The sequence below is a fragment of the Rhineura floridana genome, chromosome 8 (assembly GCF_030035675.1).
Source record: "Rhineura floridana isolate rRhiFlo1 chromosome 8, rRhiFlo1.hap2, whole genome shotgun sequence".
Lineage (NCBI taxonomy): Eukaryota > Metazoa > Chordata > Lepidosauria > Squamata > Rhineuridae > Rhineura > Rhineura floridana.
The window spans coordinates 78,517,248-78,535,148 of record NC_084487.1 but is presented as its reverse complement, the minus strand read 5'-3'; the positions used below and the strand labels follow the sequence as shown (position 1 = coordinate 78,535,148).

General features: G+C 41.7%; 1 protein-coding gene across 2 annotated transcripts in view; it reads left to right on the top strand.

Moving 5' to 3' along the window:
- Positions 1-17,901, top strand: part of SLC16A7 (solute carrier family 16 member 7) — a 167,211-nt gene that overhangs the window by 5,108 nt on the left and 144,202 nt on the right. Inside the window, exon 2 of one of the 2 annotated variants that reach the window (XM_061639868.1) lies at positions 10,184-10,366. The exons of the other annotated variant lie outside the window; for it this stretch is intronic. The gene's annotated coding sequence lies outside the window, so the exon portion shown is untranslated. The remainder of the gene's footprint in view (positions 1-10,183; positions 10,367-17,901) is intronic. 2 annotated transcript variants of the gene reach the window in all.

The window sequence follows — 17,901 nt, the reverse complement described above, 5'->3', positions numbered from 1 at the left end:
ATCTTATACATTCTTCCCAGGGCTCACTTATATTGGTAATCAGATATAATTAATAGTTCACATTTTGTCGAGTCTCTCTTTATTAATTTATTGATTATATTCCTAACTTGAAGATATTGAAACAAGAGTAGCTGATCATATTGTAGAGCTTGTTTAACTTTATTTTATGTTTTTATAATTCTCCCTAGCATCATATTCTTAATTTTAATTAACCCATATTCCTCCCAGCGAGTTATATTTCCCAGTAGGTGTTTATGTTTGCACCTTCATATGGGAAAAGTAATGAGCACAGCATCTCTCAGAATCTTGTCTTGTTTATCATTCAGTTGCTCTGTAAGAAAAATGACAAGGAAAACTAAGGTTGGGGGGAAGGAAAGTCTAGTTCTGAAATCCTCCTGCCATGTATGCACTCTCCTCCAAAGCCAGAGTAGCTTTGGGGGGCTCAGATACTACTACTACTAATAGTAGTAATAATAATAATAGTAGTAGTAGTAGTAGCACAGCATAACAATTGGCAGAGCAACACTGGTGGTTGGCAAAGATGTCTACACACCCAAAGCCTCCTCTGCTTTGCCGGGTCCTGCATTTCAAAACAGCCTTGCAGAGTGGCGGGCAAAACTGAGCAGAAGAATATTACATCAGTAGACTTTACCTTCACTGTGATTTATATATGAATTGGTTATTTAGGTTTGTCCATGATATTTTTGCTAGATAAAACTTTTGTTTTTTCTTTATAAAGGTTTGCCTTTGTTTTTGTTTTTATATAAAAAATCCATTAAAAAGACCAAACCCCCTCACCAACATTCCTAAGTCACTGTGTCCATAAGGAAACAAACCTTTTTAGTTAGCTGAATTGCTATGAACCTTGTCTTTTTTTAGACCTGAGCTTTTGCCCTAATTCAGGCCAGTGTTGTGCCATTCATGTATACCCTGTTTTCTCATCCATGCTTCATTTCAGTTAATACACAATAGTCTCAGAAAAATAATAATGAATTTTCACTGATATAGTAAAGGGTTTATGGATTGCAACCAAAGGCTACACCCAAGCAGTCTTATGCAAGTGCACTTGGGCTCACTGCCCAACAATTTCAAAATGCACAGGGTACTGATGTAAGCACACAAGAGATGAAGCTTTACTAAGGAGCCAAATGCTGAACATTGCCCAAGGTGTTAACGAAACGTTAAAGGAAGAAGGGGGGTGGTGGTGGTGGTTGTGGTTTTGAGATTAACACTTTGATATGTTCACATGACTTTTTGAAAGCTCTCATTCTGGAAGTTAAAAAAAAAGGTATGTTACAAAATATGGAACGTTTGGCAACATTGATCCAAATCTATTTTAAGCTATTCATTTTGGGGGCAGTTTCAACTATGGCAAAATTTTGTAAATCATAGAGAATAACTATTGCATGCTGTTGATAAAGCCCTGTGTTTTGTTTTTGGTACCAAGACAGTGATATTTACTTCTGAGATGACATGTTTAAGATCACTTTTTAAGGCTCCCATATACATACACAAGCATGTACTGGTAGGCACAGTGTGTGAGAGAAGGAAGAAATTGTGTAATAACCATTGATCCTTAGAAGACGCTAATGTGATTAGATAAATTAATCTTTCACCATATCTATAATAAAAGAACACTTGCCCAGCCATTGAGGCAAGTCAGAATCACTTCCAGAGGATCAGGTGGGAAAGCTTTTATATATGGAAGACAAACAGTTCTTTTTCTTTTAGACTATCAAATGGCTAAAGTACGTATATGGGAGCAAGATTTTGTGAACTCAAAGGTTTTGTGCATCTGTTTGTGAGGCTCTTGTCAGTCTTCTCATCATTGCTTTATTGCTCCATATTGCTTTGTGAAAACAGCAATTGCTTTCATTTTGTACCAGCTTTTCTTTCTCCTGTCTTTATTATCTGTGTCTCTGGAAGATAAGCTTTTTAGTGCAGGGGCTTTCCCGTAAAGCACATCATACTTTGCAGCAGGCCAGGCTTATGTAGGGTTAAGCAAAGACAGAGACTATACCTGAGGGTAGACTCAGTGTAGAGTGTAGCCATGTGCATGTACAGCTATGGAGGGCCAGTTGCTTACCCCATCCTCTTGTCACTCTCCTCTCTCCCCACCGTCTCCTTTTGTTCTACTCTTTTCCCCTCTTTCCCCTTCTGCTTGCCACCTCTGCTGCTTGGGAGCCACTTGGAGCATATGAAGTCAGAGTGATGAAGCTCAAAAGAGAGGGAGGGCAAGTTCTTTCCTGCTGTTAGTCAAGGGCAAAGGGCAGGTGCACACATCTCAAGCTCAGTGATCCAATGTGTTTCCTCAACAGAAGTATTGTGAAGAGAAGCAAGGAAGCAGTGGTATGAGGGATGGTATATGGGGCGGGCAGACAAATGGATTTATTGCTTGGCTGCTTGCTTGGAAGCAGTTGTTACTTGCCATGGGGAGCAGGCAAACTCCACAGCTGCTTTCTTGTATAATGAAGTAAGCAGGGTTTCCTTTCCTACACAAGGACTCCAGTAACACTCATTCTTATTAGAACCCAGTCAGACTTCTATTTACAATTCAATAGGCGCATGAGGCCAGCTCCCTGCTGAAGCTAAGCAGGGCCAGGTCTGGTCAGTGCCTGGATGGGGGACCGCCTGGGAACCATATGTAAGCCGCCTTGGGTTTCTATCATGAAAAGAAAGGCAGGGTATACATGTAAGAAATAATTAAATAAATTTCTTGAGTATACAAGCAAGTAATCCTGCTGATGACCAAGGTTAAAAATACATATAAGGGGTGACAGTAGAGTCACTCTTCTTTCTGTACAAACCCGGGTATGCTCAGAAACCTCTTTGTTGTTGTTGTTATGTGCCTCCAAGTCGATTACGACTTATGGCGACCCTGTGAATCAGCAACCTCCAAGAGCATCTGTCGTGAACCGCCCTGTTCACATCTTGTAAGTTCATAAGAACATAAGAACATAAGAAGAGCCTGCTGGATCAGGCCAGTGGCCCATCTAGTCCAGCATCCTGTTCTCACAGTGGCCAACCAGATGCCTGGGGGAAGCCCGCAAGCAGGACCCGAGTGCAAGAACACTCTCCCCTCCTGAGGCTTCCGGCAACTGGTTTTCAGAAGCATGCTGCCTCTGACTAGGGTGGCACAGCACAGCCATCATGGCTAGTAGCCATTGATAGCCCTGTCCTCCATGAATTTGTCTAATCTTCTTTTAAAGCCATCCAAGCTGGTGGCCATTACTGCATCTTGTGGGAGCAAATTCCATAGTTTAACTATGCGCTGAGTAAAGAAGTACTTCCTTTTGTCTGTCCTGAATCTTCCAACATTCAGCTTCTTTGAATGTCCACGAGTTCTAGTATTATGAGAGAGGGAGAAGAACTTTTCTCTATCCACTTTCTCAATGCCATGCATAATTTTATACACTTCTATCATGTCTCCTCTGACCCGCCTTTTCTCTAAACTAAAAAGCCCCAAATGCTGCAACCTTTCCTCGTAAGGGAGTCGCTCCATCCCCTTGATCATTCTGGTTGCCCTCTTCTGAACCTTTTCCAACTCTATAATATCCTTTTTGAGATGAGGCGACCAGAACTGTACACAGTATTCCAAATGCGGCCGCACCATAGATTTATACAATGGCATTATGATATCGGCTGTTTTATTTTCAATACCTTTCCTAATTATTGCTAGCATGGAATTTGCCTTTTTCACAGCTGCCGCACACTGGGTCGACATTTTCATCGTGCTGTCCACTACAACCCCGAGGTCTCTCTCCTGGTCGGTCACCGCCAGTTCAGACCCCATAAGCGTATATGTGAAATTCAGATTTTTTGCTCCAATATGCATAATTTTACGCTTGTTTATATTGAATTGCATTTGCCATTTTTCCGCCCATTCACTCAGTTTGGAGAGGTCTTATTGGAGCTCTTCGCAATCCCTTCGCAATCAGGTCTGTGGCTTCCTTTATGGAATCAATCCATCTCTTGTTTGGCCTTCCTCTTTTTCTACTTCCTTCTGTTTTTCCAAGCATTATTATCTTTTTTAGTGAATCGTGTCTTCTCATGATGTGTCCAAAGTATGACAACCTCAGTTTCATCATTTTAGCTTCTAGTGATAGTTCTGGTTTGATTTGTTCTAACACCCAATTATTTGTCTTTTTTGCAGTCCATGGTATCCGCAAAGCTCTTCTCCAACACCACATTTTAAATGAGTTTATTTTTCTCTTATCAGCTTTTTTCCCTGTCCAACTTTCACATCCATACATAGAGATTGGAAATACCATGGATTGGGCTGATGGGAGTTGTAGTTCAAAAAAGTAACTTTTGCAAGCTCTGGTCAGGAGATAGGGGATAAAGAGTAATCAAATTTACTGTTATATGCCTTCATGTCAATTACAACTTATGGCGACCCTGTGAATCAGCGACCTCCAATAGCATCTGTTATAAACCACCCTGTTCAGATCTTGTAAGTTCAGGTCTGTGGCTTCCTTGATGGAATCAATCCATCTCTTGTTTGGCCTTCCTCTTTTTCTACTCCCTGCTGTTTTCCCCACCATTATGGTCTTTTCTAGTGAATTATTTTCTCATGATGTGTCCAAAGTATGATAACCTCAGTTTCATCATTTTAGGGCTCTGGTGATGGTGGGCCTTTGCCGGGGAAGACCTGGCATGGCTTCAAAATCCTCCATAAAGTTGACGCGACATGGCCAAGCGCGCCTGTCACATAGGGGGTGGAGAAGGGTGGCTATTTAAGCCCTGCTCCATCTTCCCTCAGCCTCTTTTCGGCCTCATGCGACACCCACCCTCCCTTCAGGGCAGTACAAGTGTAACTGGTCGCTTTGGGGCCGGGTAGGAATTTTTAGCTCGCCAGCCTTTGTTGGCAAGTTTTTTGCCTACCCTGTACTGTTCGGCTGGTTCACTCAATTTTATTAGGCTTAATTTGATTTGGCTGATTTGTTGCCTGGCATTGTAATTTAATCTGTAAATAGGTTATTTGGTCATGTCTGGCAGATATGTGCGGAATTTCACAAGGTAGGGTTTGGTGAACACCCTTAGGCACCCTTTAAGGTGATCGGTGGGTTCTGAGGTCTGCCTTCCAGGTTGTGTGGCCGGTTGGCAGGATAAAGTTCACTTTTGGGGCTAACCTGTAACATCCACTCAGAGTTGTGCGGCCCTGAGGGGGAGTAGAGCAGGAAGTCCTCCCTAACCACCCTGTGGGGATGGGACCCAGAAGAGGGGATTGGGCTTGGCCCACCCCCTTTTCCCATGGCATGGTGCCCTCTCCCAATTGGGGATGAGATAGGTTCCGCACTTGTCTCTGCAGATCATTCTATTATGCAATCAAGCATGTAATTGGCTTTATTCCAATAAACGTGGCCCTCGATTTACCCACACCTCATCTTGTCTTGCCTCTTCCTTTCCTGGTTATGCGCTGCAAAGTGGTGGTGTTGTGTTGAGAGACATGCAGCTTGAATCCATGCATTGTTACTTGGATGTAAGTCTTAAATGACGTCATTGTGACCTGTTCCCAGGTAAATGGGCAAAGATCAGGATTACAGCATTGGGATTAAAGCATTAGAGGACTGTATATCCTCATCAGCTGGTGTCATTGGAAGGTTTGCCGTGAAGTACCTCTACCCCAGAAGATTTCCTTTAGCAGTGGGCTCTTGAGAGTTTTGTTAGTGAAACCGTCTCCTGTTGTCTTGTGATAAATGCCATGAAAATTGCATGGATAGAAACATGCACAGTGAAGCATTAGGCATATCAAGAGAGTAATCTCTATTTTTCCAGAACAGTACATTTTACATTTATTTCTGGTGACTGTAGCAACATGAATTGCATAAGACCTCAGTGGCTGTTTAGAAACGCCTTTAATGTCATTGGCAGGCAGGCAGGCAACAATGACAGCTCCAAATGCCTTACATTAAACTCAGTATGAAAGCACACTGTAGTCCTGGGCTTCTGTTCAGAGGCGGAAGAGAGCGTGAGGAGGAGGATTTTAAAAAGCCCTCCTCAACAAATTCAGTGTCACTGATTGTCTTGTTCTCACGTCATAAAAACTGTAAGGCGGAAAGAGCCATGTTTATGTCCAGTGATTTCTAGCAAGCTCATGTAAGAGCCAAAGAGAAAGAAGGATATCAACTTGGAAATGTGCATAATAAGGTTTAGAGGAATTTGGAATTATGAAGCTGTATTAATCTCAATGAGAAAGGTCTAATGAAAGAGATAAGCACACACTGCTTTGTGCCATCAGTTGGCGTTCTGCATGAAATTGGAAATGTGCCTTTTAGCTCTAAAATCTGGGTCTGATCTTTGACACTGTTCATAACTGTGATTTTTCTCTCTTCAAATACGAATGCTGGGAAGAAAAGTGCGCAGAAAATTAGACCTTCTCTCTCTTTCTCTCTCCCCCACCCCCAACCTGTTGTGTGAATTGGATCCCTTGTGTTGCTATTCTTGAGTTACCTGTTAACCTTTCAGGTCACTACATCCAGCCAATTGTTTTTGCAGTTTAGACGAAAATCACTCTTCATAAGGGCTCTGTTTCCCTGCAAACTCTTATTTATCTAACTAAAAATGCTGCTGTAGGTAACCAGCAAAGTATGTGTTTCTGACCTTTTCTTATTACTGTCACCCAGTAAAGGTCACTGGGATGGTTACTACTCTCCTCTTCAGGAAGAGAATTGCTTGACTTGAATGCATCTGACTGAACCTCATTTGGTCTAGGATTTGGCATCCTTGGGCATTTCTGAGAAACTAGCTCTGATCACCCAGCTGGTATTGTGCAGCATGTAGATAGCAGGAAGGACGAAATGTGTTGCATCAAAAGTCTTATACTTCATGACAATTTCGCCACCATTCGTTATCTTTTGTTGTGCCATTTTTGCATTTGTTTTCCCACTTCATTTGCCCTTTGTTAAGCACCTGAATGGCAAAGCATCCTAGTCAGGGATGTTGCTTGCCAAGTGCTCCTCTTGCTTCATGCACAGCTGTGGAGAGCTAGCTCTAGATGTCACCATGTCAGGCTGTGTGTGGATGGCTCTGACTTTCTTCTGCTTTAAGGCAAATGGAACTCATTCAAGTCTGAAGTGACAATGTCCAGTCACATCTAGCAGCAGCTGGAACATCCTGCACTGTTTTACTGCTGCTTCAAGCTCTGCATACAGTGGTCAGTGGTGGACTTAATGGTTCCCTCTCTGTGGATTCTGAAAGACCTAGAAAAAGTGAGACAGTGCTGTGCATTGAAGCAGGCTGTCATGTTGAACTCCCTTTTGTGCCAAGAAAACTTGGATAAAGTGGTCAGAATCTTCTTTTTAGAAAGTGATTATGGTGCAGTAGAATTTTTGTGTGGAAGCTGTTCAAGCGTCTGATCACATTCCAGCCAAATACAGATGATTATATGATTCAGCTTCATTATTTACACATCCAGACTTTCTCAATAATTAGTGAGCTTCTCTTTCGGCTGTTTGACTCCAGTTGTCCCACAGGCTTACTTAGGATATGAGGACTGTAATAAGTGAATTTCCTATTCCCTGTAGTTACTTGTTAGTAACCTTTGTGTTGTCTGTGGGTTATATCCAGCTAAGTTATAGTCAAACCTTAGTTAGTCAAGTCCATTAATTTTAATGAGTCTACTCTATGACTGATACTGGATACAATCCTATATTTTAAAGTTTATTTTAAAATAAAATGCCACATCATGAAAGTGGGTGCAGTATGGAAGACTTCCTCTGTATCCATGAAAAACTACTTGATAGGAGCTGGGGAAGAGGAATGTCAGAACAGAACTCAAGTGAGCAAGGGGCCTGGACATCTGCAAGACTTTTAGTTCAGTGTTATAGATTCTTATAACCTGCCCTTCACTTACGTAAGTTTGGTATCTGAAATATAGCTTATAGCTGTTCTGTTCAAGAAAGCATACCATTTGAGGCAACTTGGGGAAGGGAACTGAAACAGATGTATTCATGAAAAATGCTATTTTATCTGTTGCATTTTGGAATTATTTTCTAGGTGCTGTATACAACCATTTGTATTTTTTCCTCTTTGTGAAATGGTGAATTTAATATGCAACTAATGGATTTTTCTCTGATTGTGTATTTTGTATATTTGTAGTAGTAGATATTGCAGTAGTAAATAATAACAATAATTCCTATAACCATGAAACAAGCAGCATACTTTGAGTGGGGGATATATTACATAAGTATTGCTGTTTGCAAAGAGTTTTCAACCCAATTATCTGTTGAAGCAGAAACATTTTATTTATTTTATTTCTTTGTAATTCATATCCCATCATTGTTATATGGTGGGATGTCACCCTTAAAATGTCCTCAGACTGGCAATGGGAAGTAGATGTATTTTCAACACATCAAGCTTTCCCCCTCATTTATCTGCAGGAGACAGCTACTTATGCATTCTTTATTAGATTTGTATTCTGCCATTCTCTCAAGGAGCATAAAACAGGCAGTGTCCTCCACAGGGCAAGGCTTACTTTAGATCTGACTCAAAACTATTGCAGATGCTTTCACACTACCCTCATGTACATGTCACAGTAAACCAAACTGGCTTACCAGGACTGTGTAAATGTGCGAGCTCCTGGAAAGGAACTCACAGTTGCTTTGCTTACATTTGGACCTTTTGCTCCTACAGCACACTGAGCTAAGCCAAGGTTTCGCTTACTGGATTCTCCAAACCATAGGTTGTGGTTAAGTTTTCTCAATCACTGTGAGGTGTAGCAAAGAACAATCCTTAGCCATAGTATATGGTTAGCAAGGAGAGAGCCAACTACAAGCCTAGGTTCCAATGATAGGCTAAGCCAAACCTTGGCTTATCTTAGCATGGCACAAGGGTAAAAAGACCGGGGAAGAGCTGAGTGGCTACACACTGTTTCCTGGGAGCCCATGCATTCACATGATCCAGGTAAGTCATTGCTTACTGTGATGTGTGAACCGGACTATTATTTTATGGGCTGTCAGTATGTTCTCCTTATGCAAGTCTCATACAAAATCACTGCAAAATTATTCGATCTCTTCTCACTCTTCATATCAGTGATTTACAATAATCAATACATGTGTGTTTTTTTAAAAATATCACACTCAACAATGGACAGAGGGTCAAATATCTCAACAATGTAGCTGCCTTAACAGTAAAAATCAAAGGGCCCAGTCAAGACATGAATATTTGCTCTGCAGTGTTTTAGCTGAACACATAAGATACCTGGAGCCGGCCCCAGGCATGCCAGGGCTCTTGGGCACCTGCCTGTCCTGGGCCCTGGCACCCGCATGCAAGCCTCACCCACCTACCAGGTGGGGGGGCAGGATGGCAGGGGGGCAAGTGGGCAGCGGGGTGGGTGAGGGCAAGGGAGCAGGCTGGTGAGAGCGAGCAGGGGCAGTGTGGGGGGCAGGCGAGTGAGCGAGTGGGAGGAGGGTGAGGGCGAGTGAGCAAGTGGGGGAGAGGGCAAGTGGGCACGGAGAGAGAGAGAGCAAGCGGGTGGGGGTGGGAGGACAGCGAGCGGGCAGGGCGGAGGGCAGGCGGGCAGCTGCCTCTCTGCCATCTGCGACAGGGAGCCTGCCATGGATGGGAAGCACTACTCCTCCACCATAACGAGGGGCCCTTCAGGGGCTCCTGTGGACTGTGGGGCCCTCAGCCAGGACTCCACCTGGCTGCCCTTTGGAGCCGGCCCTGAAGATACCCAACAGTTCTAAAATCAAAATGTGTTAGATTCTGTACCTAGATTTTGAGCCGTGATCCAGTTAGATAGTTTTGCCATGTGCTAGTTTTAGAATTTGACTATGTAGTACTTTTGTGACATCTGTCCAAATACCTGATTCGGTTCACACTAAAGTGAATGGAAAAGCTTCACCATTTGGAAAATAAATAAATGACAGTGAGTCATGAATTGCTGCTGCATTTCCACTTTTTTTAAAAAAAATGGAAGTGGTAGTTGTCTAATTGAGTTATTTATGGGGATGTTGAATTAATATGATAGCACCAGTGGTGTACCAAGGGCGGAGTGGTAGGTGTGGTCCACCCAGGGCACAGGCAGTAAGGGGGTGCATTATCAACCCACAAGGCTTTTGCCACCTTTTTAAAAATAACTTTTTTTAAAAAAGGTCTTTTTCATACACGCAAATGAAAAACGCAAAATGCTGAGGCTTTGCGGAGCAAAAGGGCTGGATCTGTTTTTTTTTTTTTGCAGAAAAACAGTTTCCTAAGAAGCACGCAGAGACAGCTGACCAGGCATTGCACTGGCAAAGAATGTTGTGGCCCTGCCCTTGGTCAAATGAAGCTCAACTTTGCTAGAGTTTTGGACCTTCCGGCTTCACCTGGGTGTTGATGATAGCGAACTCAAGAGGATTGATCAACAAATGCAAATCAAGAAGTTAGGAACCCAGTTCTTTTATTGTAAAGATGGCGGGTGGATAGAGATAGTAAAGGCTAAATCCTTCTGGGTGGCGATCACCTCCTCCCCTTCATAGCCGCAAGAAGAGTCTTATTCTTAGGCTCTTTACCCGTTTTAAGAGGTCTTCCAGGTGGTTAGTCATTGCTGTGGCTCTCTTGTCAATTTCAAAGAAGCTATTGCCTATAACTCTTTCTTACCTGACTCAGCCCTCCCTGTTTTTTCCCATACAGGCATAGATCAGCCTTCCCCAACCTGATCCCTGCCCCTGTACCTCTGGGGTTTATGGGAGACACAGTCCAAAATTTTTGCAGGCACCAGGTTGGGGAACGTGGGTCAGCTGCAGCCCTCCAAATGTCAGTCTCCAGTTTTCATCAGCCACACACCTTAAATGCCCCATGGCCAGGGATGATGGAACAACTTCTGGAGGTCGCTCGTCCATGCATTAAAGTGTATGTCCTTTGGTCAAGGGGAGGGGGATTGGGGGTATGTTTTTATTTAGCAGCCCAAATGGTGAAATCTTTTTTCAACTACCCCTTGAGAATCTTATGAAACCAAATATTAAGACTGCCGCATTCCCACGTGCAGTTTAATGGCCACACGTACCTCATCTACACGACCCTGTTTTGACTGTAGTTATTCTATCGGCGATTTGCTACCGATGATGTTAATTCCCATCGAGGACAACTGATGCGGTTGTGTTTAGCAGGAGGTACTTTACAGCTATCATGGTTCTGGGAAAGCATGGTAATCATTATTACACCACCAATGGTAAGGGAGGAAGAACGAATTGCCACTGATTCCAGATTTCTGAACCACCAAGGTGCATAATATCGGCTGAGTTTTACTGCCCATGTCTAATAGGAGTTAACAATGCAATCCTATGCTTGTTTGCTCAGGAGTAAACCCTGCTGTGTTCAGTTTAGCTTACTCCTAGGTATGTGCACATTGGATTGCAGCCTAGCAATGCAGTCCTAACCATGTCTACTCCGAAGTAAGTTCTATTGAATTCAGTGGGGTTTACTCCCAGGTAAGTGGTGTTGATTGAAGCCTAAGGCTGTGTGCACACCATACATTTAAAGCATATTATTTCCCCCCAAGAATCCTGGGAACTGTAGTTTGCCCCTCACAGAGCTACAGTTCCAGCATCCTTCATAAACTGCAATTCCCAGGAATCTTTGGGGAAAATAATGTGCTTTAAATGTATGGCGTGTGCACAGCCTTAGTGTCCCTTAATGTGTTCCTGGAGGGGTGGGGGAGGAATCTTCCATAATTAAAGATGGAAAGTGGGAGAAAGCAACACTATAATCATCAGGCGCCATCTCTGTTATCTTTTCAGCTCCTACTGAAGACCTTCCTCTTTCAACAATCCTTTTAAGTAGAGACCTTATCCCAGTCTGCATCTGTGTTGGAATTGCTTTTTAACATGTTTTTAATTTTTTTTAAAAAAGATGGTTTTAAAGCTTTTAAAAATGTTTTAAGGATGTTTTGTTTTAATATATTTTAAAGTCTGTTTTTATTATGTTTTAAAGTGTTTTTAGTGCTTTTGTTTGCTGCCCTGGGCTCCTACTGGGAGCAAGGGTGGGATATAAATCTAATAAATAAATAATAAATCAGTACTATTTCCCAGAGCTTGGAAGATTACTTTTAAAAAAGTAATAAATTACAGTTACAGTTACATGGCCCAAAAAGTAGTAATTACCGTTACAATTACAATTGCTCTGAAAGTAACTGATTACTTTACTTTTCCTCCAAAGTAATCACTACAATTACATTTCAGTTACTTAAAAAAACTGCCTACAAGGTGCTGGCCTTGGCTACTGCACATCTAAGTAGCCTAAAACAACATTAAAAATAAACACATCCAGAGGTAGTAGAATAATTATTTTTATCCATAAGATAGCAATGGTGGTCTCTCCGCTGGTAAAGGAGGTGAGGAGGGAGGCTGAGGCCACTACTCAGATCCTTGCACATCAAACCAAGTGCAACCCCCCCCCACTCAGCCAGCAAGCATAATCTGTCTCACTTAACCACCTCCCGGACCCTGCCCTGCCACCAACTAAGGGACACTCACTCAAGCAAACATTTTCCCCTGAGATGCAAAAAAGTTAAAATACTGCAAATACAGCACAGTAGCCAGAGAGGGAGGTGGAGGCCACTTTGTGTGCCAAGTGCAAACACAGTATTCACTCACTCACTCACTCACTCACTCACACACACACACACACACACACACACACACACACACACAAACACACGTTGCCATGTTTCACCTCCACAGTTCTTTGTCTCCATTCTGCTGCTGCCTCCTTCTTCTCCTTTATCCATGTTCTTGACCTCCAGATCCTTTCCCCCTCCACTCCATTCTTCACCACCATCAGTTTTTTTAAATAATTGTTTTCTCCACTCCACCCCATCTCACTCTCCGCCTCCTCCCTCGTCGCCTCCTGCCCATCCACAGAGCATGAGGAAAGAGCAACACTGCACAGAAGTCCAGTTTGAGGCACATGATTTTCATCCACAAATCAGAGGAGTAGAAGACTTCCCCTGCTCCCCCCCCAAGTAATGCCCAAAAGTAATTCTGGAAACGTTACAATTACTCCACAAAAGTAGTAAAATTACTCCTAGTTCTATTACAATCAAAATGTAAAGGAATTACCCACTCGTTACTCAAAAAAGTAATGAATTACAAGTAATTCATTACTTGTAACTAGTTACTTCCAAGCTCTGCTATTTCCTTCCTGAAGCAGTGCCTTGAATTTGTTTCTGGGAGTCTTTAGCCGAGGAACTGCTATCTCTGCCAGGGATTGGCTGTGTGGTCTTGGGCAAGGCAGCCTTTCTCAGCCCTAGTTCTCCATCTGTCCCGTAAGGATAATAGGGACCTATGTCACAAGGTTGTTTTACAGGCAGACGTAAGAAAGACTATCCAGCACTTTGCAAATTAAAGGACCCAAATGATATATTTCTTCAGAAATGTGAAGTGTTGAGTATAAATGTTGCCAGTGATCTTTGCCCTTCTTCTTCCCTCCCTGTCATAAAACAGAAGCCTATTTGTTCTGTGGCATAATAATAATAATCATAATTTTATTGTTATTTCTACTACTAGTAGTAGTACTAGTAGCTTCTTCTCCCCCTTTTCTGTGCTCCTCAGTTGTCAAGGCTTAGACTGGCACCTCCTTGGGGAAGAAATTTGTCATTTTTGCTTAGGGTGTTCTGTAACAGCATGTACTCTGGTGGACTGTTGTTGTCATCATCACTTTTTTCAAAAAGAAACTGAAAACAACTTACTGCATTAAAAACAGATAGAAAAGCAAGAATGAAAATATCCTAAAATACTTACTAAATACTTGTGAAGACTATAAAAATAGTCACCTTGCTGAAATTTGTTGAATACTTCTGATAAGGCTATGCAAAGGGGGGAGATAAAACCAATATCCAGGATAATTTGAGAAATTCATCTCTGAGTTAATATATCTGGTGTAATGCTCATAAAAGTATGTTTGTATGTATTAAATGTATATCCCACCCTTCTCACGGTCTTAGGGCAATACAAAATCTTGCCCACCCCAGGGCTGAAACACCCCCTACCCCACCCTCCTCTGGCCGTGTTCCTCAGAGTGGGAGAATGGGATTTTTATGAATCTCTGCCAAACGTCCTTCTTCTTCTTCTTCTTCTTCTTCTTCTTCTTCTTATTATTATTATTATTATTATTATTATTATTATTATTAGTTTCATTTCATGATTATTACTGAAAATAATTTTGTCATATAGAGGAGGGGGGTGTTAAAAAATGATCCGCTCCGGGTGTCAAATATGCTAGGTACGCCACTGAACTACACTCTAGTTAAACAAATCATTCTGGTATAACTGGTGAAACAGCATGTACTTTTGGACATTCTTTTGGTGTTTTTGGAATGATGTCAGGAGTCACAGTGAGCAAGAAATTGATTGTTGCCCTGTTGATCCTGTTTGACAAATTATATGTTGTTACTTGAACTGTTGCTTACAAGCATAATTTCCAGGCACAAATTTATCTTAATATTGTTAGCCTGAACGAAGAAAAATACAAGTTTTGAGGGTTATTGATTTATTTTTATGTTTTAGAATACTAACAGCATACAGAAACAAAAAAGAATTTGCTAGAAGCAATTGTTAAGACTAGTAATGTATTTATTTAACATGAATATACCCAATAATTGCCTAGTCAAATTAGTGTCCACTGGGGATTGATTTTTTTTGTCCTGCTAATAGTGAGACAGGTTGGATGCAGTCACACCTTTCTGTAGCTAACTACACTGTAATTTATATGTAAGTAATATTATGCAATGCATATATTTTCCCTTATATGTTTCTAAAATGCTGTGTCTCTAAAAAAAGCAAATTTATTCAGTAAATGGCAGTGGTATTAGTGCTTATATCTGAATAGAATTCTGCATTTTGTTGGATGGGTGCATTTGAAATTGCAGCTAGTCCTAGAAATAAATCCAGAGAATAAAGGCAGGTAATATATTCCTTCTTCACTCCATCTATCTAATAGCCTGGTCACTTTACTTTGCTCACACCAAGTTTCTTGCAGTAGATTCCCCCCCCCCTTATAAAAAAATAATCTATTCTCATAAACTATTTTGAATCTCATTTATAAAAAGGTCAAACAAGAGATATCTATTATTATTCTAATCATTGCCATAAATCAGTGTGGATGTCATTCTGCTCCATGTAAATGAACACAACACAGTTTGTAACCTAGCTGATTTCCTGTCCTCATTTTCTTTCCTCTGTTCCTTCTGCCAGTCCCTTAGGAAGTTGTTTAAAAGCTGACTCTTAGTACTTTAGCAGCAATGGCAGTAGCCATTTCACTTTACTGTCATTTGGAATGAATGAATGAACAAATGAATCAACATGTTAATGGGAGCGGGGTGAGAGAGAGAGAGAGCAGAAACTTCTGAAAGGAGAAACGGTAGGGAATAAGAAGAGTATCCAGTGCACAAACTGGGAGGGAAACTGAAATGGAGAGAAATGAAAAAGAAACAAAGTATAGGAAGATGGAACATTGTATAATTAGTCCAGTTTTAAAATGCTCTCAATGCGCACATGTATGGAAGATGTAAGACGGGGTGGGGAACTAGACCCAGCTAATGGGCTAGATCCCTAATGTATGACTCCCTGGTATGTTAGTCACCTGACATCATAATGAAAGGAGGTCGATGTAACTATTGATCAGTTGATTGGTGGCTACAACAACCTCATTTAAAGAAGTGTTTTTAGGTCCAGTCAGCTGATCAGCTGTTAGAGAGAACTCCAAAGGAGTCCATTTGGAGGAAGCCATTGGATTTAAACTGTTTCCTTCAAAAGAAACATTTTCTCCCTTTGTAGACGTCAGCAGAAAGAAAAATGCTCCATTCAAAGAAAGCGGTTTGAAACCAACACTTGCATTAAGGAGCTGCATTAGGGACTTCCTAATAGGGAACTCCTAGGTTCAGCCAGTTCCAGCAGGGTCCCTGTCAGCACCAATCACTTTAAGCCCCCGATTGTTCCTTTGAAGCCACAACTGTACCTGCCTCACACCTGACACTCTTACACGAACACAAAAAATATCTGTGAGACTGCAGAGAATAGTGAGCTTGGTTAGCATTTTTTTGGTCAACAGCTTCATCAGATATGTGAGGTGGGCTGCAGAAATTGTTGCTTTACTTCTACAAAAACTGTTGAATTTAAGTAAAACAGGTAAGAAATTAAAGAAAAAGTCCATCTAAACTACACAGAGCCACATTTTATTTAGAGGTTAGAGCTTAAAAGAACAACAAAGTTATTAGAATAAATTCAAATGGATCTGTAAATGCATAGAACTGCTTTGTGAACAGACTCAAGCAGTGAGGGCTCCTTTAAATCCAAGGAATAGGAGCATAATTCCTAAGCTTCAAATTTTGGGGTGAGCTCCCTTTGCTCAAGGCTTCAGAGGAATTAATTCTGTACTCTTAGCTCTTCCTCACTGGCACATTAACTGTACCAAGGAAATTCTGGCCTCTTCACATCCCTCTAGTGTTGAAGCATTGCATAGGTAAGTACGCCAGCCCTCAAGAAAGGCTCCTGTCTCAATCCTCAAGCCATGTGGCATTGATGGGCAGGTATGAGGAGGAAGCATCCCTTCATCTCTTAGCACACCAAGGTGCTCATCAATTTTTTCCTCCACCCTCAATTCATCTAACCACACATGGAATCTGCCCAAAGGAGAGGTCAAACCCAAGGCCTGAAATAACAACCAAACAACCAAGGCCAGCATGCCAGATTTGAAAAAAACAAACCAAGAATTCAAATCCAGTCAGGACCTCTAAGGGCAAACCTTACATGCTCCAAATAAAATTGGCCACTGGGATAAATCCACGTTAGACCAAGGGCAGGTGGGAGGGTGCGTGCCACGTAGTACACAACTAAGGGGAGAGAAGGCAGCAGCAGACAAATCAGCCCAAGCCAGCCTCTTCTGCAGGCAAAACAAAAAGAATTGCATCTTGAGGATGGTGCGGGTGGATGCCAAAGGTATTTATCCTCACATCAGTGGTGCTGAGAGAGGGGAATGAGTGCAATTGTTCCAGTTTCTGAGCTTCATGTGTGCACATTAAGCTGTTGTGTATGCAGGGGGCTCTCAGGCTGACAACTGCTAGATCTGTGTAAAGTCCCCTTTGTTTCCAAGGAATTTGCTTCCAATTAAGCATGATTCAAATAATGCCAGAGGGGTGCTATCCTATGCACATTTATTTGGGAGTAATTGAACTCAGTGGGAATTTCTTCTGGGTTTGCATTGTGATACTACTAGGCAATATTACTCCTTGTTTTATATAAGCAATAAAAATGTTCTTTGTTCCATTTCTGGTAAAACAGGCTTATTGGAAATACTCGCAGTGTTGGGAAATACCAACAGCTGAATCATATGGGAATCCTTAAAGTACAGATTGGAGCTCTTAAACTGAGTAAAAGGAGACAAGTTATCGGCAGGAGGTGTACCCAGAATCTATTGCAGTCTTAAAGGATTGCTTAATAAGCAACATTTCAACACAACCACTGGAAGAACCACTGATAATCAATGGCCAAATAATAAAGGGTTTTCTTTTTAAGCCTCTTATCCCTCTAAAAGTTTACACAATAAATGTTTAACGGGGAAATGGGCTAAGCAAATGTTTTTATGAGAAGGTGGAGATTTTTGCCTTCCCTATAATCTTATCTGGTGATAAAAATGGAGGAGAATTTATCAGTGTGTGCACACACCTACCCATCCACAGAACACAGTTCTGTGTAAAACAGGGTTGAGCAGAAGGTACATCTGGATCTACTGGCATGTCCCTTTGTGATTTGCAGTAGATTTGCAAGGATTTCTACCCCTAAAATGTTTAACAATAGCAACAACAAAATGCTCGTCCTCACCCCCCCCCGCCTACCCTATATTATATTGCTGATAGGATGAAGGCTTGGCAGTTTTGTGTAGAAAGCTGTGCTGAGCATCATTCAGTTCTGGTACTCAGAT